The sequence below is a fragment of the Arachis ipaensis genome, chromosome B10, assembly GCF_059453495.1.
Source record: "Arachis ipaensis isolate K30076 ecotype BB chromosome B10, ASM5945349v1, whole genome shotgun sequence".
NCBI classification, from domain to species: domain Eukaryota; kingdom Viridiplantae; phylum Streptophyta; class Magnoliopsida; order Fabales; family Fabaceae; genus Arachis; species Arachis ipaensis.
Window position 1 is genome coordinate 54,320,630 of NC_142435.1, and position 22,815 is coordinate 54,343,444.

The 22,815-nt window shown below is 38.6% G+C and overlaps 1 non-coding gene across 1 annotated transcript; it reads left to right on the forward strand.

Annotated features, from left to right (window-relative positions):
• Nucleotides 1-20,476: 20,476 nt before the first annotated feature.
• LOC148580086 (small nucleolar RNA R71) lies at nucleotides 20,477-20,584 on the forward strand. The gene has a single exon (XR_015896482.1). It is a non-coding gene; the product is annotated as a small nucleolar RNA R71 (small nucleolar RNA).
• Nucleotides 20,585-22,815: the final 2,231 nt, after the last annotated feature.

Sequence of the window (22,815 nt, forward strand, 5' to 3'; positions counted from 1 at the left end):
GTGTTGTAGGGGAGAAGATTCCAGTGGAAGAATCTGCGATGAACTTAAAGAGAAGTGTGGTAGATTCTTCTGATGAAGCTATTTCTGTTCTCTTTCTCTGTTATTAATGACACTAAGCATTGTTGTTGAATTAGGGGAATCTTTAACTTTAACTTCAGTTGTTTCAGCTACAAGATTCTGATTCTTTTTTGCCTTCCTCTGAACTTCTTCCATCAATCCTCTATACAACTTCTCCTCAGCATCTCTTAAGAACTTGAACTTTGGAGGAGGTGATGATGAAGGCCTAATAAACTTGTTATTGAACTCTAAAGAAGGTGGTGGTGAAGATGATTCAAAGAGAGGGTTGTTTAATCCTTCAAGGTTTTCCAAAGAGTTCCTCAGTTTTTATGACCAAGTGTTGTAGTTTTTCCAATGGTGTAGTTGATTATTCATTCTTTGTTTCTTTCAACTTTAATTTGTTGCTAAAATTTAGTAGATTTATATCTATTTATATCTATGGAAAAAAGGAAAATTATTAATCAGTGCAAGTTGTTCATCTATGTTAGTATTGAAGCCTATTCACTAATTAGAACCTTCTGTCTTTTATTATTAATCGTAACTTGTAGTGTTATTATTTTCTCACTATCAATTAGTATTGAAGCCTATTTATCTATTTTCTCACATGTAGTGTTATTATTTTCTGTGGCATTTGCAATTTTCTGGGCTGCTACTCAACAGCAATCATATTCATGGATTGGCCAAGATATTCTTGTAAGTTCTAGATATTAGTACCTACAAAATGGGTCTTTCTATTTTCATTGCAGTTTCTGAAATCTTTTAAGTAGCTAGACAATTTTTTTCTGAATTATTGGTTCAATTTTTTTTGAATCCTATAGTTGTTGCTGGTTACCATTAAAACTTTTATTCCTTGTCCTAAACCATTTCTCCCTAAAGTTTAAAGTTGTTAGGTTAAAAGATATGAATGCCTATAGTGCTGTTGTGGGAGTTGAGAGACACGAGCACGATGAAAATGAAAAGTATTAGAGTTTTACATGTACTTGTCCCTATCGTACTCTTCTTGGTTTGTTCCCAGAATTCTATGGCACACAGGAGATCAATGTTGTCCATTTCTAAAAAACCTAACCCAAATGATGCTATTGTCACCGCTCGTTGGCTGGTCTCTCAGAATTTCTGGGCTGTATTAAAGTACTCTCTCTCTCTCTTTCTCTCTCTCTCTCTCTCTCTCTCTCTTTCTCTCTCTCTCTCTCTCTCTCATTGCACACTTCTACTAATTTCAAATTTCATTGATGTTATTATCCTTTTTAGGGATGTTAACTGGATGGGGTGGGGCGGAGGATGCTTTCCTGCTCCCCATTCCCGAACCTGATTTGCTGAAAGGCAAGTCAAGAAATTAAGAAGTTCCATAACTACATAAGAATTCATCAAAATTTTCAACATCAAATAATTCTTGTCACTAGCTAATTATTTTTATTTGATTTATCTGGTTGTAAAGATCAAATCATGTATATTAACTCCACTTTTCCCCTTTTTTTGGCAGCACAATCTCAATTGATTTGGGTGGAGCACCCTGGGGGTAAGCATATCCTATATTTATATATAATGTTCAAAATAATAATATGTAAATGCATGGTAGTAACCGTATCAGGCCAACAACTACATAGAACTTTCATCAAGATCATGTTATTGATGAGCGGATAATTTATACGCTTTTTGGCATCGTTTTTACATAATTTTTAGTATGATTTAATTAGTTTTTAATATATTTTTATTAGTTTTTAAATAAAAATAATATTTATGGACTTTACTATGAGTTTCTGTGTTTTTCTGGGATTTCAGGTATTTTCTGGCCGAAATTGAGGGACTTGAGCAAAAATCTGATTCAGAGGCTGAAGAAGGACTGCAAATGTTGTTGGATTCTAAACTCCCTGCACTCAAAGTTGATTTTCTGGAGCTACAGGAGTCCAAATGCCGCACCCTCAACTGCTTTGGAAAGTAAACATCCAGGGCTTTCCAGCAATATATAATAGTTTATACTTTGCCCAAGTTTAGACGACGCAAACTGGCGTTCAACGCCAGCTTTCTGCCCTATTCTGGCGTTAAATGCCAGAAACAAGTTGCAAATCAGAGTTAAATGCCAGAAACAAGTTACAAAATGGCGTTCAACTCCAAGGAAGACCTCTACACGTGAAAGCTTCAATGCTCAGCTCAAGCACACACCAAGTGGGCCCGGAAGTGGATTTCTGCATCATTTACTCATTTCTGTAAACCCTAGTTACTAGTTTAGTATAAAAACTACTTTTAGTGATTTATTTCACATCTCTGGAACACATTGATGCACGAAAACTTGTCTCTCAACAAATTTCCCTCGGCAAGTATACCGAATTGTCGTCAAGTAAAAACTCACAATAGAGTGAGGTCGAATCCGACAGGGATTGATTGGTCAATCAACTTTAATTAGAGGAATGTTCTAGTTGAGCTAAGCAGAATTTGATGTGAGAGTTGTAGGAAATTAAATGGCGGAAAGTAAATAGCAGAAAATGTAAATGCTGGGAATAAAGAGCTGAATATAAACGACGGAAAGTAAATTGCAGAATCTTAAATGGGGAATGGGGAATTTAGCATGAAAGTAAATTGAAAAAATTAAAGAGAATGGGTAAGATCAGAAATGAGGGATTCATTGGGCTTAGGAGATGTTTGATGAGCGGATAATTTATACGCTTTTTCGCATTGTTTTTAGTATGGTTTTAGTATATTTTAGTTAGTTTTTATTATGTTTTTATTAGTTTTTAAATAAAAATCACTTTTCTGGACTTTACTATGAGTTTGTGTATTTTTCTGTGATTTCAGGTATTTTCTGGCTGAAATTGAGGGACCTGAGCAAAAATCTTATTCAGAGGCTGAAAAAGGACTGTAGATGTTGTTGGATTCTGACCTCCTTGCACTCGAAGTGGATTTTCTAGAGCTACAGAAGCCCAATTTGCGCGCTCTCAATTGCGTTGGAAAGTAGACATCCTGGTATTTCCAGCAATATATAATAGTCCATACTTTGCCCAAGATTTGATGGCCCAAACAGGCTTTCCAAGTCAGCTCAAGAATTCTGACGTTTAGCTCCAGAACCGGCACAAAAGCTGGCGTTTAACTCCAAGAAAAATCTCTGCACATGAAAGCTTCAATGCTCAGCCCAAGCACACACCAAGTGGGCCCCGGAAGTGGATTTTTACACTAAACACCCTAGCTTACTCATTTTCTGTCTCCCTAGGTCACCAGTTTACTATAAAAACTACTTTAAGTGATTCATCTTGTACCTCATGACACTTTACATGTTTCATATTGTATTCTCTACAGACTGAGTCTCTAAACCCCATTGTTGGGGGTGAGGAGCTCTGCTGTTCTTCATGAATTAATGCAATTCCTACTGTTTTCCATTCTATCACGCTTGCTTCTATTCTAAGATATTCATTCGCACTTCAACCTGATGAATGTGATGATCCATGACACTCATCATCATTCTCACCTATTAACGCGTGCCTGATAACCACCTCCATTCTATCTTAGATTGAATGCATACCTCTTAGCCTCATGATTCATATCAGAGTCTTCATGGTATAAGCTAGAATTATTGGCGGCCATTCCTGAGATTCGGAACGTCTAAACCTTGTCTGTGGTATTCTGAGTAGGATCTGGGAAGGGATGACTGTGACGAGCTTCAAACACGTGAGTGTTGGGCGTAGTGACAGACGCAAAAGGATCAATAGATCCTATTCCGACATCATCGAGAACCGACAGATGATTAGCCGTGCGGTGACAGCGCATTTGGAATGTTTTCACTGAGAGAACGGGAAGTAGCCATTGACAACGGTGATGCCCAACATAAAGCTTGCCATGGAAAGAGCCTTGCGTGCATGAAGAAGAAGATAGTAGGAAAGCAGAGATCCAGAAGACAAAGCATCTCCAAAGCCTCAACATGTTCTTCATTACTGCATAACAAGTATTTATTTCATGTTCTTTAACTTTTTACAATTAAATCTGAGAATTATTGATATCCTGACTAAGAGTTACAAGATAACCATAGCTTGCTTCAAGCCAACAATCTCCGTGGGATCGACCCTTACTCACGTAAAGTATTACTTGGACGACCCAGTGCACTTGCTGGTTAGTTGTGCGGAGTTGCAAAATTGTGATTGTAATTTCGTGCACCAAGTTTTTGCCGCCGTTGCTGGGGATTGTTCGAGTTTGGACAACTGACGGTTTATCTTGTTGCTTAGATTAGGAATATTTTATTTTTGTTGGTTTAGAGTCTTTTATTTGAGTTTAGTTTCATATTTTAAGTTTGGTATCAATTGCATGCTTTTATTTTCTTTTAATTTTTGAAAATTGCATGTCCTTAGTTCTTACTTGATTTTAAAAAATTCTAGGTTTGGTGTCTTCTTTGTGTTTTCCTTTAATTTTTCGAAAATTTATGTTTGATTCTCTAAAAATTTTAAGTTTGGTGTTTTTGTGCTTTTATTTACTTAAAAATTTTTCAAAAATTTGTTCTTGTTGTTCATCTTGATCTTCAAAGTCTTCTTGGTGTTCATCTTGACATTCAAAGTTTTCTTGTTTGTTCTCTGTGTTTTGATCTAAAATTTCTAAGTTTAGTGTCATTTTGTTGTTTTTCTCTTTCCTAATTAAAATTCAAAAATAAAAAAAAATATCTTTTCCTTATTTTACTCATAATTTTCGAAATTTGGCATTAAATTAGTCAAAGATGTTCAAAATTATATCTTTTCTTTTTAGTCAAGTCAAAATTCTAATTTCAAAAATTGATCTTTTCAAATCTTTTTCAAAAATCAAATCTTTTTAATTTCTGCAATCATATCTTCTCAATCATATCTTTTTTAAAATAATTTTCAATCATATTTTTTTTAATAAATTGCAATCATATCTTCTCAATCAAATCTTTTTCAAAATAATTTTCAATCATATCTTTTTTATTGCTAATTTCAAAATCTTTTTAATTAATTAATTAATTTAGTCTCCAATTTACTTTTTTTTTATTTTTTTTGAAATTTTATTTTATTTTATTTTCCATTTATTTTATTTTATTCTATTTTAATTTCGGTCACTTTTAATTAAATAAATAAAAAAATTAAAAATATAATTTATTTGCAATTCATATCAATTCCCTTTTCTCCATCATGGACATAAGTGGAAATGAACAGTCCAGAAGGACTCTGGGGTCATATGCTAACCCCATTACAGCTGCATATGGGAGTAGCATTTGTATACCTCCCATCAAAGCAAGCAATTTTGAGCTAAATCCTCAGCTCATTATCATGGTGCAGCAAAATTGCCAGTATTCCGGTCTTCCACTGGAAGAACCTACTGAGTTTCTGGCACAGTTCTTACAAATTGCTGACACAGAACGTGATAAAGAAGTGGATCAGGATGTCTACAGATTATTACTATTTTCATTTGCTGTAAAAGATCAAGCTAAGAGGTGGTTAAATAACCAACCCACAGCAAGCATGAAAATATGGAGACAGTTAACAGACAAATTACTGAATCAATTCTACCCTCCAAAAAGGAGGACACAGCTAAGGCTGGACATCCAAGGCTTTAAACAAGAGGATCATGAATCCCTTTATAATGCCTGGGAGAGGTACAGAGGGATGCTAAGGAAATGCCCCTCTGAAATGTTTTCAGAGTGGGTACAGTTAGACATCTTCTACTATGGGCTTACAGAAAAAGCTCAGATGTCTCTAGACCACTCAGCTAGTGGATCTATAGACATGAGGAAGACGATTGAAGAGGCTCAAGAACTCATAGATACGGTTGCTAGAAATCAATATCTATACTCAAGCAGTGAGTCCTCCATAAAAGAAGAGGCTAGGACAGTAACTACTGATCCTAATCCTCAAGAACAAATTGTTGAACCTAATCAGCAATTACTCCTTGTGACAAAACAATTAGCAGAATTTAAAGAGATACTCCAGGACACTAAAAATGCTAACAAGAATATGGAAGCACAATTGAATCAGACAAGACAACAGCTATCTAAACAGATAACAGAAGAATGCCAAGCTATCGAATTAAGGAGCAGGAAGACATTGAATAAATCAGCTCAAAGTAGCAGAAAGCCAAGAAAGAAACAACTGACAGAGGATGACCAAACCACTGCCTAAAATCCCTCTGAAGACAGCAAGAGCCCAGAGAGGAATAATTCCAGCGTTCAAACGCCAGAAAAGGGTGGGAAGCTGGCGTTAAACGCCCATCCAGCACCCAATCCTGGCGTTCAAACGCCAATGAAGAATCAGACACCTGCAAGTGCTGATAGTAACCCCTCTAAGAAGGCTTCTCCAACCACTTCTGTAGGGAATAAACCTGCAGCAACTAAGGTTGAAGAATATAAAGCCAAGATACCTTATCCTCAGAAGCTCCGCCAAGCGAAACAGGATAAATAATTTTCCCGCTTTGCAGACTATCTCAGGACTCTTGAGATAAAGATCCCATTTGCAGAGGCACTTGAGCAAATACCCTCTTATGCTAAGTTCATGAAAGAGATCCTAAGTCATAAGAAGGATTGGAGAGAAATTGAAAAAGTGTTTCTCACTGAAGAATGCAGTGCAGTCATTCTGAAAAGCTTACCAGAGAAGCTTCAAGATCCAGGGAGCTTTATGATACCATGCACAATAGAGGGTGCTTGTACTAAGACAGCTCTGTGTGACCTTAGAGCAAGTATCAATCTAATACCTGCATCCACCATCAGAAAGCTTGGCTTGACTGAAGAGGTCAAACCAACCCGGATATGTCTTCAACTTGCTGATGGCTCCATTAAATACCCATCAGGCATAATTGAGGACATGATTGTCAAGGTTGGGCCGTTTGCCTTTCCCACTGACTTTGTAGTGCTAGAAATGGAGGAGCACAAGAGTGCAACTCTGATTCTAGGAAGACCTTTCCTAGCAACTGGACGAACTCTTATTGATGTCCAAAAAGGGGGAGTGACCCTGAGAGTCAATGAGGATGAATTCAAGTTAAATGTTGTCAAAGCTATGCAGCATCCAGACACGTCAATGAATGCATGAGCGTTGATATTATTGACTCCCTAGTGGAAGAGGTCAATATGACTGAAAGTCTTGAATCAGAGCTAGAGGATATCTTTAATGATGTTCAGCCTGATCTGGAGGAATCAGAGGAAATAAAAAAACCTCTGAAAATCCCTCAGAAAGAGGTGAAACCTCCTAAACCCGAGCTCAAACCACTACCACCATCCCTGAAATATGCATTTCTGGGAGAGGGTGACACTTTTCCAGTGATTATAAGCTCTGCTTTAAATCCACAGGAAGAGAAAGCACTAATTCAAGTGCTAAGGACACACAAAACACCTCTTGGGTGGTCTATAAGTGACCTTAAGGGCATTAGCCCAGCAAGATGCATGCACAAGATCCTATTGGAGGATGATGCTAAGCCAGTGGTTCAATGACAGAGGCGGCTAAATCCAGCCATGAAGGAAGTGGTGCAGAAAGAGGTCACTAAGTTACTAGAGGCTGGGATTATTTATCCTATTTCTGATAGCCCCTGGGTGAGCCCTGTCCACGTTGTCCCCAAGAAGGGAGGCATGACAGTGGTTCATAATGAAAAGAATGAACTGGTTCCTACAAGAATAGTTACAGGGTGGCGTATGTGTATTGACTACAGAAGGCTCAATACAGCCACCCGAAAGGATCACTTTCCTTTACCATTCATAGACCAGATGCTAGAGAGACTAGCAGGTCATGAATATTACTGCTTTTTGGATGGCTATTCAGGTTACAACCAAATTGCAGTGGATCCTCAGGACCAAGAGAAAACAGCATTCACATGTCCTTCTGGAGTATTTGCCTACAGAAGGATGCCTTTTGGTCTGTGCAATGCACCTGCGACCTTTCAGAGATGCATGCTCTCTATTTTTTCTGATATGGTGGAAAAATTTCTGGAAGTCTTCATGGATGACTTTTCAGTATTTGGAGACTCATTCAGCTCCTGTCTTGACCATTTAACACTTGTTTTGAAAAGATGCCAAGAGACCAACCTAGTTTTAAACTGGGAAAAATGTCACTTCATGGTGACTGAAGGAATTGTCCTTGGGCATAAAATTTCAAACAAGGGAATAGAGGTGGATCAAGCTAAAGTGGAAGTAATTAAAAAATTACCACCACCTGCCAATGTAAAGGCAGTCAGAAGCTTTCTGGGACATGCAGAATTCTATAGGAGGTTCATGAAGGATTTTTCAAAAATTGCAAAACCTCTAAGCAACCTGCTAGCTGCTGACACACCATTTGTGTTTGACACAGAGTGTTTGCAGGCATTTGAAACCCTGAAAGCCAAGCTGGTCACAGCACCAGTCATCTCTGCACCTGACTGGACATTACCATTCGAACTAATGTGTGATGCCAGTGACCAAGCCATTGGTGCAGTGTTGGGACAGAGGCATAACAAGCTTCTGCACGTCATTTACTATGCTAGCCGTGTTTTAAATGATGCACAGAAGAATTACACAACCACAGAAAAAGAGTTACTTGCAGTGGTTTATGCCATTGACAAGTTTAGATCCTATTTAGTAGGTTCAAAAGTGATTGTGTATACTGACCATGCTGCTCTTAAATACCTACTCACAAAGCAGGATTCAAAACCCAGGCTCATAAGATGGGTGTTGCTTCTGCAAGAGTTTGATATCGAAATAAGAAACAGAAAAGGGACAGAGAACCAGGCTGATCACCTGTCCCAGATAGAACCAGTAGTAGGGGCGTCCCACCCTCCTACTGAGATCTCTGAAACCTTTCTGGAGGAGTAACTCTTCACCATTCAAGAACCACCATGGTTTGCAGACAGGAAAAGGAAGAAGCATGAAAGGCTTCTCTTAATACAGAGTCAAATAAAACCCCCACATTCAAACTCTAAGTTTGGTGTTGGAAGGGCACAACCAAACTCTAAGTTTGGTGTTAAGAAGCCATCATCATGCTCTGAGTATCTGTGAGGCTCCATGAGAGCCGACTGTCAAGCTACTGACATTAAAGAAGCGCTTGTTGGGAGGCAACCCAATTTTACTTATCTATGTTAATTTCTATTTTCCATTGTTATTTTATGTTTTCTGTAGGTTGATGATCATGTGAAGTCACAAAAACAATTGAAAAAGCAAAAATAAACTGAAAAATAGAATGAAAAATAGCACACCTTATAGGAGAATCCTACTGGCGTTTAAACGCTAGTAAAGGCAGTAGAATGGGTGTTAAACGCCCTGTCTAGCACTATTCTGGGCGTTTAACGCCAGAAATGGGCACCAGACTGGCGTTTAACGCCAAAAAGGGCAAGAAGCTGGCGTTAAATGCCAGAAATGGGCAGCAGCCTGGCGTTTAACGCCAGGATTGGCAGCAAAGGGTGTTTTGCATGCCACTTGGTGCAGGGATGAGATATCCTTGACACCTCAGGATCTGTGGGCTCCACATGATCCCCACCTACCCCACCTCTCTCTCTCTTCTTCACCCATTCACCAATCACCTCAATACCTCTTCCCCAAAAACCCCTCACCTATCAAATCCCACCATTCTCTTCACCACTCACATCCATCCTCCATAAAACCCCACCTACCTCACCATTCAAATTCAAACCAATTTCCCACCCAAACCCACCCCTTGGCCGAGACACTAAGCCCCCTCCATCTCCTCTATTTCTTCTTCTTCTACTCTCTTCTTTCTTCTTTTGCTCGAGGACGAGCAAACCTTTTAAGTTTGGTGTGGAAAAGCTCATTTTTTTTTGTTTTTCCATAACCATTTATGGCACCTAAGGTCGGAGAAACCTCTAGAAAGAGGAATGGAAAGGCAATTGCTTCCACCTTCGAGTCATGAGAGATGGAGAGATTCATCTCAAAGGTCCATCAAGACCACTTCTATGAAGTTGTGGCCAAGACTCCTCATTGAAGAGGACAAGCCCATCACTAAAAATAGGATGGAGCAAATGAGAGAACCTCACCAAGATCATGAGCAATTTCCTCATCATGAAATCCCTAAGATGCCTCAAGGGATGCAATTTCCTCCACAAAACTATTGGGAGCAAATCAACACCTCCCTAGGAGAATTAAGTTCCAAAATGGGACAACTAAGGGTGGAGCACCAAGAGCATTCCATCCTCCTCCATGAAATTAGGGAAGACCAAAGAACCATGAGAGAGGAGCAACAAAGGCAAGGAAGAGACATTGAGGAGATCAAGCACTCCATAAGATCTTCAAGAGGAAGAACAAGCCGCCATCACTAAGGTGGACCTGTTCTTTAATTTCCTTGTCCTTTATTTTCCTGTTTTTCGAATTTTATGCTTTATGTTTATTTATGTTTGTGTCTTTATTACATGATCACTAGTGTCTAAGTGTCTATGCCTTAAAGCAATGAAAATGAGTCCATCACCTTTCTTAAATGAAAAATGTTTTTAATTGAAAAAGAAAAAGAAGTGCATGAATTTCAAATTTTAAAATAGTTTAGTTATTTTGATGTGGTGGCAATACTATTGTTTGTCTGAATGAATGCTTGAACAGTGCATATTTTTTGAATTTGTTGATTCATGAATGTTAAAATTGTTGGCTCTTGAAAGAATGATGGAAAAGGAGAAATGTTATTTGATAATCTAAAAAATCATAAAATTGATTCTTGAAGCAAGAAAAAGCAGTGAAAAGCTTGCTGAAAAAATATGTATATGCAAAAAAAAAAAGAGAGAGAGAAAAAGAAAAAACAAGCAGAAAAAGCCAGTAACCCTTTAAAGCAAAAGGCAAGGGTGATAAAAAGGATCCAAAGCTTTGAGCATTAGTGGATAGGAGGGCCTACAGGAATAAAATTCTGGCCTAAGCAGCTGAACCAAGCTGTCCCTAACCATGTGCTTGTGGCGTGAAGTTGTCAAGTGAAAACTTGAGACTGAGCGGTTAAAGTCGTGGTCCAAAAGCAAAAAGAGTGTGCTTAAGAGCTCTGGACACCTCTAATTGGGGACTCTAGCAAAGCTGAGTCACAATCTGAAAAGGTTCACCCAGTTATGTGTCTGTGGCATTTATGTATCCGGTGGTAATACTAGAAAATAAAATTCTTAGGGTCACGGCCAAGACTCATAAAGTAGTTGTGTTCAAGAATCAACATACTTAACTAGGAGAATCAATAACACTATCTGGATTCTGAGTTCCTATAGAAGCCAATCATTCTGAACTTCAAAGGATAAAGTGAGATGCCAAAACTATTCAGAGGCAAAAAGCTAAAAGCCCTGCTCATCTAATTAATACTGATCTTCATAGATGTTTTTGGAATTCATTGTATATTCTCTTCTTTTTATCCTATTTGATTTTTAGTTGCTTGGGGACAAGCAACAATTTAAGTTTGGTGTTGTGATGAGCGGATAATTTATACGCTTTTTGGCATTGTTTTTAGTATGTTTTTAGTATATTTTAGTTAGTTTTTATTAGTTTTTAAATAAAAATCACTCTTCTGGACTTTACTATGAGTTTGTGTGTTTTTCTGTGATTTCAGATATTTTCTGGCTGAAATTGAGGGACCTGAGTAAAAATCTGATTCAGAGGCTGAAAAAGGACTGCAGATGCTGTTGGATTCTGACCTCCCTGCACGCAAAGTAGATTTTCTGGAGCTACAGAAGCCCAATTGGCGCGCTCTCAATTGCGTTGGAAAGTAGACATCTTGGGCTTTCCAGCATTATATAATAGTTCATACTTTGTTCCGAGATTTAAACGCCCAAACTGGCACAAAAGCTGGCGTTTAACTCTAAGAAAAGTCTCTACACATGAAAGCAACAATGCTCAGCCCAAGCACACACCAAGTGGGCCCCGGAAGTGGATTTTTACACTAAACACCCTAGCTTACTCATTTTTTGTAACCCTAGGTCCCCAGTTTACTATAAAAACTACTTTTAGTGATTCATCTTGTACCTCATGACACTTTACACGTTTCATATTGTATTCTCTACGGCATGAGTCTCTAAACCCCATTGTTGGGGATGAGAAGCTCTGCTGTTTTTCATAAATTAATGCAATTACTACTGTTTTCCATTCTATCACGCTTGCTTCTATTCTAAGATATTTATTCGCACTTCAACCTGATGAATGTGATGATCCGTAACACTCATCACCATTCTCACCTATGAACGCATGCCTGACAACCACCTCCGTTCTATCTTAGATTGAATGCATATCTCTTAGCTTCATGATTCAGATCAGAGTCTTCGTGGTATAAGCTAGAATTATTGGCAGCCATTCCTGAGATCCGGGACGTCTAAACCTTGTCTGTGGTATTCTGAGTAGGATCTGGGAAGGGATGACTGTGATGAGCTTCAAACTCGCGAGTGTTGGGCGTAGTGACAGACGCAAAAGGATCAATGGATCCTATTCCGACATGATCGAGAACCGACAGATGATTAGCCTTGCGGTGACAGCGCATTTGGAATGTTTTCACTGAGAGGACGGGAAGAAGCCATTGACAACGGTGATGCCCAACATAAAGCTTGCCATGGAAGGAGCCTTGCGTGCATGAAGAAGAAGATAGTAGGAAAGCAGAGATTCAGAAGACAAAGCATCTCCAAAGCCTCAACATGTTCATCATTACTGCATAACAAGTATTTATTTCATGTTCTTTTATTTTTTACAATTAAATCTGAGAATTATTGATATCCTGACTAAGAGTTACAAGATAACCATAGCTTGCTTCAAGCCGACAATCTCCGTGGGATCAACCCTTACTCACGTAAGGTATTACTAGGATGACCCAGTGCACTTGCTGATTAGTTGCGCGGAGTTGCAAAAGTGTGATTGTAATTTCGTGCACCAATGTTCTAGTTGAGCTAAGCAGAATTTGATGTGAGAGTTGCAGGAAATTAAATGGCGGAAAGTAAATAGCAGAAAATGTAAATGCTTGGAATAAAGAGCTGAATATTAATGACGGAAAGTAAATTGTAGAATCTTAAATGGGGAATGGGGAATTTCGCATGAAAGTAAATTGCAGAAACTAAAGAGAATGGGTAAGATCAGAAATTTGGGTTTCATTGGGCTCAGGAGATGTTGCATTCTCCGGATCAAGTTCATTTTTATCTCTTCCTCAATCAATGCATTCATTGATCTCCTTGGCAATCTTAAGTGATTGAACTCCAATTCCTTGGTAATTCAATCTCTCAAATCTTGATCAATAGCCAATTCCTTGGTCCAATTGCTCATGAGAAGAGATGAAGTATGGTCACTGATTATACCACATGTATTTCCAAATCAAAGTGTTGGTAGGATTATATGTCACTATATCCATCCAAATCAAAGTGTTGGTCCAACATGAGAAAGCATTTCTAGCATGATCTCTTCATTCCTCGTCCAGGATTCTGAAGAGATCCAAGTATGAATAGCTTCTTTTCCAAGACAACTATCCAATTGGATGAAGATTAAAAGCTTTCTAGTAAAATCAAGAGAAAAGAAAGAAGAAGAATAATGAAAACTATTATTGATCCATCAAATTACAACAGAGCGCCCTAACCCAATGAAAGGAGTTTAGTTGTTCATGGCTTTGGAAATGGAAAACAAAGATAGAGAATGCATTCTAAAAAGTAAAACTAGAAGTTACAGAGAAAGTAAAATTATACAGAGAGTAGTCCTCTCAATCCAAAAGCTCTTTTCTAGTTCAAAACTACTCCTATTTATACTACTCTTCTGATCTTCTAGATGGCTCTTCAAGTCTTGGATATGGACCTTTGCATCTTGAGTTGAAGCAGTTATCATCTTTAGTGGACTCAGCATCACTTGCAGAGAAAGTGTGCAGTAGGCATGGACTTTAGCTTAGGGCGTTGGTGCACGAAATTGTGATGTCCAGGCTCAAACTATTCCTGGCACGTGAGCAACTTGGTACGCGTAATCGTGATTACACATTCATAATTTGTCACAACTTCGATACAACTAACTAGCAAGTGCACTGGGTCGTCCAAGTAATACCTTACGTGAGTAAGGGTCGAATCCCACGGAGATTGTTGGTATGAAGCAAGCTATGGTCACCTTGTAAATCTCAGTCAGGCAGATATAAAGTGATAATGGTGTTTTCGAATATTATATAATAAAATAGGGATACAGATACTTATGTAAATCATTGGTAGGAATTTCAGATAAGCGAATGGAGATGCTTTTCGTTCCTCTGAACCTCTGCTTTCCTGCTATCTTCATCCAATCAGTCTCACTCCTTTCCATGGCTGGCTTTATGTGATACATCACCACTGTCAATGGCTACTTTCGGTCATCTCTCGAGAAAATGATCCAATGCCCTGTTACGGTACGGCTAATCGTCTGGAGGCATCACCCTTGCCAATGGCTTCATCTTATCCTCTCAGGGAATAATATGCTCACGCACCCTGTCACGGCACGGCTATTCATCTGTCGGTTCTCGATCATGCTGGAATAGGATTTACTATCCTTTTGCGTCTGTCACTAACGCCCTGCAATCGCGAGTTTGGAGCTCGTCACAGTCATTCATTCATCGAATCCTACTCAGAATACCACAGACAAGGTTTAGACTTTCCGGATTCTCTTGAATGCCGCCATCATTCTAGCTTACGCCACGAAGATTCTGGTTAAGAGATTTAATAGATATTCATTCTAGCTTATTTCATGTTGAACGGAAGTGTTTGTCAGGCACGCGTTCATAAAGGAGAAGGATGATGAGCGTCACACATAATCATCACCTTCATCACGTTCTTGGGTGCGAGTGGATATCTTAGAAGTGAAATAAGATGAATTGAATAGAAAACAGTAGTACTTTGCATTAATCTTTGAGGAACAGCAGAGCTCCACACCTTAATCTATGGAGTGCAGAAACTCTACCGTTAAAAATACATAAGTGAAGGGTCCAGGCATGGCCGAGATGGCCTGCCCCCAAAACGTGATCACAGGATCAAAATACAATCTAGGATCCAAGATTGATCAAAAGATGCCTAATACAATAGTAAAAGGTCCTATTTATAATAAACTAGCTACTAGGGTTTACATGAGTAAGTAATTGATGTATAAATCCACTTCCTGGGCCCACTTGGTGTGTGTTTGGGCTGAGACTGAGTGTTGCACATGTAGAGGTCCTTCTTGGAGTTGAACGCTAGCTTTTGTGCCAGTTTGGGCGTTCAACTCTGGTTTTGGCTCCTTTTCTGGCGCTGGACGCCAGATTTGGGTAGAAAGCTGGCGTTGAACGCCAGTTTACGTCATCTATTCTTGGCCAAAGTATGGACTATTATATATTGCTGGAAAGCCCTGGATGTTTACTTTCCAACGCAATTGGAAGCGCACCATTTCAAGTTCTGTAGCTCCAGAAAATCTACTTTGAGTTCAGGGAGGTCAGAATCCAACAGCATCAGCAGTCCTTCTTCAACCTCTGAATCAAATTTTTGCTCAAGTCCCTCAATTTCAGCCAGAAAATACCTGAAATCACAGAAAAACACACAAAATCATAGAAAAGTCTAGAAATGTGAATTTAACATAAAAACTAATGAAAACATCCCTAAAAGTAACTAGATCCTACTAAAAACATACTAAAAACAATGTCAAAAAGCGTATAAATTATCCGCTCATCACAACACCAAACTTAAATTGTTGCTTGTCCCCAAGCAACTGAAAATCAAATAGGATAAAAAGAAGAGAATATACTATAAATTCCAAACTATCAATGAAACAGAGCTTCAATCATATGAGCGGGACTTATATCTTTTTGTCTCTTGAATAGTTTTGGCATCTCACTTTATCCATTGAGGTTCAGAATGATTGGCATCTATAGGAACTCAGAGTTCAGATAATGTTATTGATTCTCCTAGTTCAGTATGATGATTCTTGAACACAGCTTCTTTATGAGTCTTGGCCGTGGCCCTAAGCACTTTGTTTTCCAGTATTACCACCGGATACATAAATGCCACAGACACATAGTTGGGTGAACCTTTTCGGATTGTGACTCAGCTTTGCTAAAGTACCCAATTAGAGGTGTCCCAGGTTCTTAAACACACTCTTTTTTTGCTTTGGACCTTGACTTTAACCGCTCAGTCTCAAGTTTTCACTTGACACCTACACGCCACAAGCACATGGCTAGGGACAGCTTGGTTTAGCCGCTTAGACCAGGATTTTATTCCTTTAGGCCCTCCTATCCACTGATGCTCAAAGCCTTGCCTTTGGGTTTTAACGGTTATTGGCTTTTTGCTCTTGCCTCTTGGTTTTAAGAGCTTTTGGCTTTTTCTGCTTGCTTTTTCTTTCTATTTTTTTTCGCCTATTTAAATTTTTTTTTTCTGCAAGCTTTGTTCTTTGCTGCTTTTTCTTGCTTCAAGAATCATTTTTATGATTTTTCAGATTGTCAAATAACATGTCTCCTAGTCATCATTCTTTCAAGAGCCAACATATTTAACATTCTTAAACAACAACTTCAAAAGACATATGCACTGTTCAAGCATTCATTCAGAAAACAAGAAGAATTGTCACCACATCAATATAATTAAGCTAAGTTCAAGGATAAATTCGAAAATCATGTACTTCTTGTTCTTTTGAATTAAAACATTTTTCATTTAAGAGAGGTGATAGATTCATAGGACATTCATATCTTTAAGACAAAGTTACTACTACTAATGATCATGTAATGAAGATACAAACATAGATAAGCGCATAACATAGAAAACGAAAAACAGAAGAAATAAGAACAAGGAATGAATCCACCTTAGTGATGGTGGCGTTTCCTCCTTGAGGAACCAATGATGTCCTTGAGCTCTTCTATGTCTCTTCCTTGTCTTTGTTGCTCCTCCCTCATTGCTTTTTGATCTTCACTTATTTCATGAAGCATGATGGAGTGCTCTTGATGTTCCACCCTTAGTTGTCCCATATTGGAACTTAATTCTTCTAGGGAGGTGTTGATGTGCTCCCAATAGTTTTATGGAGGAAAGTGCATTTGAGGCATCTCCGGATCTCATGGAAATGAGTTTCTTGCGCCTCTTGAGCTCCATGACTGGGCTCTCTTGCTTGCTCCATCTTTTTCTTAGTGATGGGCTTGTCCTCTTTAATGAGGATATCTCCCTCTATGTCAATCCCAGCCGAATTGCATAGGTGGCAGATGAGGTGAGGAAAGGCTAACCTTGCCATAGTGGAAGACTTGTCAGCCACCTTGTAGAGTTCTTGAGGTATAATCTCATGAACTTCCACCTCTTCTCCAATCATGATGCTATGGATCATGATGGCCCGGTCTATAGTAACTTTAGACCGGTTGCTAGTGGGAATGATTGAGCATTGAATGAACTCCAACCATCCTCTAGCTACAGGCTTGAGGTCCAATCTTCTTAGTTGAACCGGCTTGCCTTTGGAGTCAATCTTCCATTGAGCTCCTTCCACGCATATGTCCATAAGGACTTGGTCCAACCTTTGATTAAAGTTGACCCTTCTAGTGTAGGGGCGTTCATCTCCTTGCATCATGGGCAAGTTAAACGCCAACCTCACATTCTCCGGACTAAAATCTAAGTATTTCCCCCGAACCATTGTAACATAGTTCTTTGGATCCGGGTTCTTACTTTGATCATGGTTCTTGGTGATCCATGCATTGGCATAGAACTCTTGAACCATTAAGATGCCGACTTGTTGGATGGGATTTGTTAGAACTTCCCAACCTCTTCTTTGAATTTCATGTCGGATCTCCGGATACTCATTTCTTTTGAGTTTGAAAGGGACCTCAGGGATCACCTTCTTCTTGGCCACAACATCATAGAAGTGGTCTTGATGGGCTTTGGAGATGAACCTTTCCATCTCCCATGACTCGGAGGTGAAAGCTTTTATCTTCCCCTTCCCCTTTCTAGAGGATTCTCCGGTCTTAGGTGCCATCAATGGTAATGGAAAAGCAAAAAGCTTATGCTTTTACCACACCAAACTTAGAATATTTCTCGCCCTCGAGCAATAAACAAAAGAATAGAAGAAGAAGAAGAAGAAATATGGAGAGGGAGAGGGAGATGTGGTTTCGGCCAAGAGGAGTGTAGAGGGGTGTGTTGTGTGAATTTGATGAAGAATGGAGGTCTTTATATAGGGAATGGAGGGGGGAAGGTGTCGGCCATATGGGTGGGTTTGGGTGGGAAATTGGTTTTGAATTTTGAAGGTACGTGGAGTTTATGAGGTAGGTTTATGGGGAAGAGTGGATGGATGTGAGTGGTGAAGAGGTGATGGGGAAGAGAGTTTGAGGTGATTGGTGAAGGGTTTTTTGGGGAAGAGTGTTTATGGGGTTGTGTGAAAGAGAGTGGTGATAAGAAGTGAGTGGAGGTAGGTGGGGATCCTGTGGGGTCCACAGATCCTGAGTGGATCCTGTGGGGTCCACAGATCCTGAGGTGTTCAAGGATTTACATCCCTGCACCCATTAGTCATGTAAAAATGCCTTTGTACCCAACTCTGGGCGTTCAGCGCCAGGTTGGTGGCCATTTTGGGCGTTCAACGCCCATTTGTGTGCCATTTCTGGCGTTGAACGCCAGAACCATGCTTGTTCTGGGCGTTCATCGCCAGGATGCTGCCCATTCTGGGCGTTCAGTGCCAGAACCATGCTCTGTTCTGGCGTTTGAACGCCAGACAGATGCTCCTCCAGGGTGTGATTTTTCTTCTGCTATTTTTGATTCCGTTTTCAAATTTTTTTTATTTATTTTGTGACTCCACATGATCATGAACCTATAAAACATGAAAAACAAAAACAAAATTAGATAAATAAACATTGGGTTGCCTCCCAACAAGCGCTTCTTTAATGCCAATAGCTTGACAGTGGGCTCTCATGGAGCCTCACAGATGTTCAGAGCATTGTTGAAACTCTCCAACACCAAACTTAGAGTTTGGATATGGGAGTTCAACACCAAACTTAGAGTTTGGTTGTGGCCTCCCAACACCAAACTTAGAGTTTGACTGTGGGGGCTTGGATTGACTCTGCTTTGAGAGAAGCTTTTCATGCTTCCTCTCCATGGTTGCAGAGGGAGATCCTTGAGTTTTAAACACAAGGGAGTCCTCATTCCATTGAAGGACTAGTTCACCTCTGTCAACATCAATCACAGCTCTTGCTGTGGCCAGGAAAGGTCTTCCTAGGATGATGGATTCATCCTCTTCCTTTCCAGTATCCAGGACTATGAAATCAGCAGGGATGTAAAGGCCTTCAACCTTTACTAACACGTCCTCTACTTGTCCATATGCCTGTTTTCTTGAATTGTCTGCCATCTCTAATGAGATTTTAGCAGCTTGCACCCCATAGATTCCCAGTTTCTCTATTACAGAGAGGGGCATGAGGTTTATTCCTGAACCAAGGTCACACAGAGCCTTAAAGATCATGGTGCCTATGGTACAAGGTATTATGAACTTTCCAGGATCCTGTCTCTTCTGAGGCAATGTCAGTTGATCCAGATCACTTAGTTCATTGATGAACAAGGGAGGTTCAACTTCTCAAGTATCAATACCAAATAATTTGGCATTCAGCTTCATGATTGCACCAAGAAACTTGGCAGCTTGCTCTTCAGTAACATCCTCATTCTCTTCAGAAGAGGAATACTCATCAGAGCTCATGAAGGGCATAAGGAGGTTCAATGGAATCTCTATGTTCTCTAGATGAGCCTCAGAGTCCTTTGGTTCCTTAGAGGGAAGCTCCTTATTGATCACTGGACGTCCCAGGAGGTCTTCCTCATTGGGATTCACGTCCTCCTCTCCCTCTTTGGGTTCGACCATTGTGCTTATGTCAATGGCCTTGCACTCTCCTTTTGGATTCTCTTCTGTATTGCTTGGGAGAGTACCATGAGGGATTTCAGTGATCCTTTTACTCAGCTGGCCCACTTGTGCTTCCAGATTTCTAATGGAAGATCTTGTTTTATTCATGAAACTTACAGTGGCCTTAGATAGATCAGAGACTAAGTTTGTTAAATTAGAGGTATTTTGTTCAGAGTTCTCTGTCTGTTGCTGAGTGGATGATGGAAAAGGTTTATTATTGTTAAACCTGTTTCTTCCACCATTATTAAAGCCTTGTTGAGGCTTTGGATCCTTCCATGAGAGATTTGGATGATTTTTCCATGATGAGTTATAGGGGTTTCCATAAGGTTCACCTAAGTAATTTACCTCTGCTATTGCAGGGTTCTCAGGATCATAAGCTTCTTCTTCAGAAGATGCCTTTTGAGTACTGTTGGATGCAGCTTGCATTCCATGCAGACTCTGAGAGATCATATTGACTTGCTGAGTCAATATTTTATTCTGAGCCAATATGGCATTCAGAGTATCAACTTCAAGAACTCCCTTCTTCATAGGCGTCCCATTACTCACAGGATTTCTTTCAGAAGTGTACATGAACTGGTTATTAGCAACCATGTCAATGAGTTCTTGAGCTTCTGCAGGCGTTTTCTTTAGGTGAATGGATCCACCTGCAGAAGTGTCCAGTGACATCATTGATAGCTCAGATAAACCATCATAGAATATATCCAGGATGGTCCATTCTGAAAGCATGTCAGAGGGACACTTTTTGGTCAATTGTTTGTATCTTTCCCAAGCTTCATAGAGGGATTCACCTTCTTTCTGTCTGAAGGTTTGAACATCAGCTCTAAGCTTGCTCAGCTTTTGAGGAAGAAAGTACTTGGCTAAGAAAGCCGTGACCAGCTTATCCCAAGAGTTCAGGCTGTCTTTGGGTTGAGAATCCAACCATAATCTAGCTCTGTGTCTTACAGCAAAAGGGAAAAGCATGAGCCTGTAGACTTTAGGATCTACTCCATTAGTCTTAACAGTATCACATATCTGCAAGAATTCAGTTAAGAACTGAAAAGGATCTTCAGATGGAAGTCCGTGAAACTTGCAGTTCTGCTGCATCAGAGAAACTAATTGAGGTTTCAGCTCAAAGTTGTTTGCTCCAATGGCAGGAATGGAGATGCTTCTTCCATGTAAATTAGAATTAGGTGCAGTAAAGTCACCAAGCATCTTCCTTACATTATTATTATTTTCGGCTGCCATCTCCTCTTCCTGTTCGAAAATTTCTGAAAGGTTATCTCTGGATTGTTGTATTTTAGCTTCTCTTAGTTTCCTTTTCAGAGTCCTTTCAGGTTCTGGATCTGCTTCCACAAGAATGTTCTTATCCTTGCTCCTGCTCATATGACAAAGAAGAGGGCACAGAAAAATAATAATAATAATAGAGATCCTTTATACCACAGTATAGGGATCCCTTTGTGAGTAGAAGAAAAGAAGAAAAGAAAATCTGAACTCAGAGAGAGGGGGTTCAGATTTTTGGTGAGTTGAAGGAAAGATGTTAGTATATCAATAAACAAATAGAAGAAGATGAGAGGGGGAAGTGAATTTTCGAAAACAATTTTTGAAAAAGAGTTAGTGATTTTTGAAAATAGTTTTTGAAAAAGGTTAGTAATTTTCGAAAATTTTTAAAATCAAAGATTAAAATAATTAAATAAAAAAAGAAATTTTGAAAAAGGGGGAAGATATTTTCGAAAATTAGAGAGAGAGAGTTGGTTAGGTAGTTTTGAAAAAGTTAAGAAACAAACAAAAAGTTAGTTAGTTAGTTGAAACAAAATTTGAAAATCAATTTTGAAAAGATAAGAAGTTAGGAAGTTAGAGAAGATATTTTGAAATCAAATTTTTGAAAAAGGTAAGAAGATATTTTTGAAAAGATATGATTGAAATGGTTTTTGAAAAAGATTTGATTTTTAAAATCACAATTAATGACTTGATTCATAAGAAATCACAAGATATGATTCTAGAACTCAAAGTTTGAATCTTTCTTAACAAGCAAGTAACAAACTTGAAATTTTTGGATCAAAACATTAATTGTTATTGTTATTTTCAAAAATTTGGTATAAAAATAAGAAAAAGATTTTTGAAAAATATTTTTGGAATTTTCGAAAATAATTAAGAAATTTGAAAAAGATTTGATTTTTGAAAAAGATTTTGAAAAAGATAAGATTTTCAAATTGAAAATTTGATTTGACTCATGAAAAACAATTTGATTTTAAAAATTTTTGAAAAAGTCAATCCAAATTTTCGAATTTGATGAGAGAAAAAGGGAAAGATATTTTTTTTATTTTTGAAATTTTTATGAAAAACATGAAAATTATGCAATGCATGAAATTTTTAGATCAAAACAATGAATGCATGCAAGAATGCTATGAATGTCAAGATGAACACCAAGAACACTATGAAGATCATGATGAACATCAAGAACACATTTTTGAAAAATTTTTAATGCAAAGAAAACATGCAAGACACCAAACTTAGAAATCTTTCATGTTTAGACTCTAAGAAACGAAAAATGCACATGTAAAACAAGAAAAGACACAAAACATGAAAACATCAAGATCAAACAAGAAGACTTACCAAGAACAACTTGAAGATCATGAAGAACACTATGAATGCATGGAAATTTTCGAAAAATGCAAGATGCATATGCAAGTGGCACCAAACTTATGATATGACTCAAAACTCAAACAAGAAACACAAAATATTTTTTGATTTTTATGATTTTCTAATTTTTTTGGATTTTTTTTCGAAAATTATATGAAAAAGAAAAATAAGGATTCCAAAATTTTTAATATGAATTCCAGGAATCTTGCATTTTTATTCTAAAGCTTCAGTCCAGGAATTAGACATGGCTCACTAGCCAGCCAAGCTTTCAATGAAAGCTCCGGTCCAAGACACTAAACATGGCCAATGGCCAGCCAAGCTTCAGCATGTAATTCAGACATGACACGCCCAACATACTCATTCCCAAAGGAATTAGACATGGCTTTGCAGCCAGCCAGGCTTCAACATGCTTCATGAAACACTAGAATTCATTCTTAAAA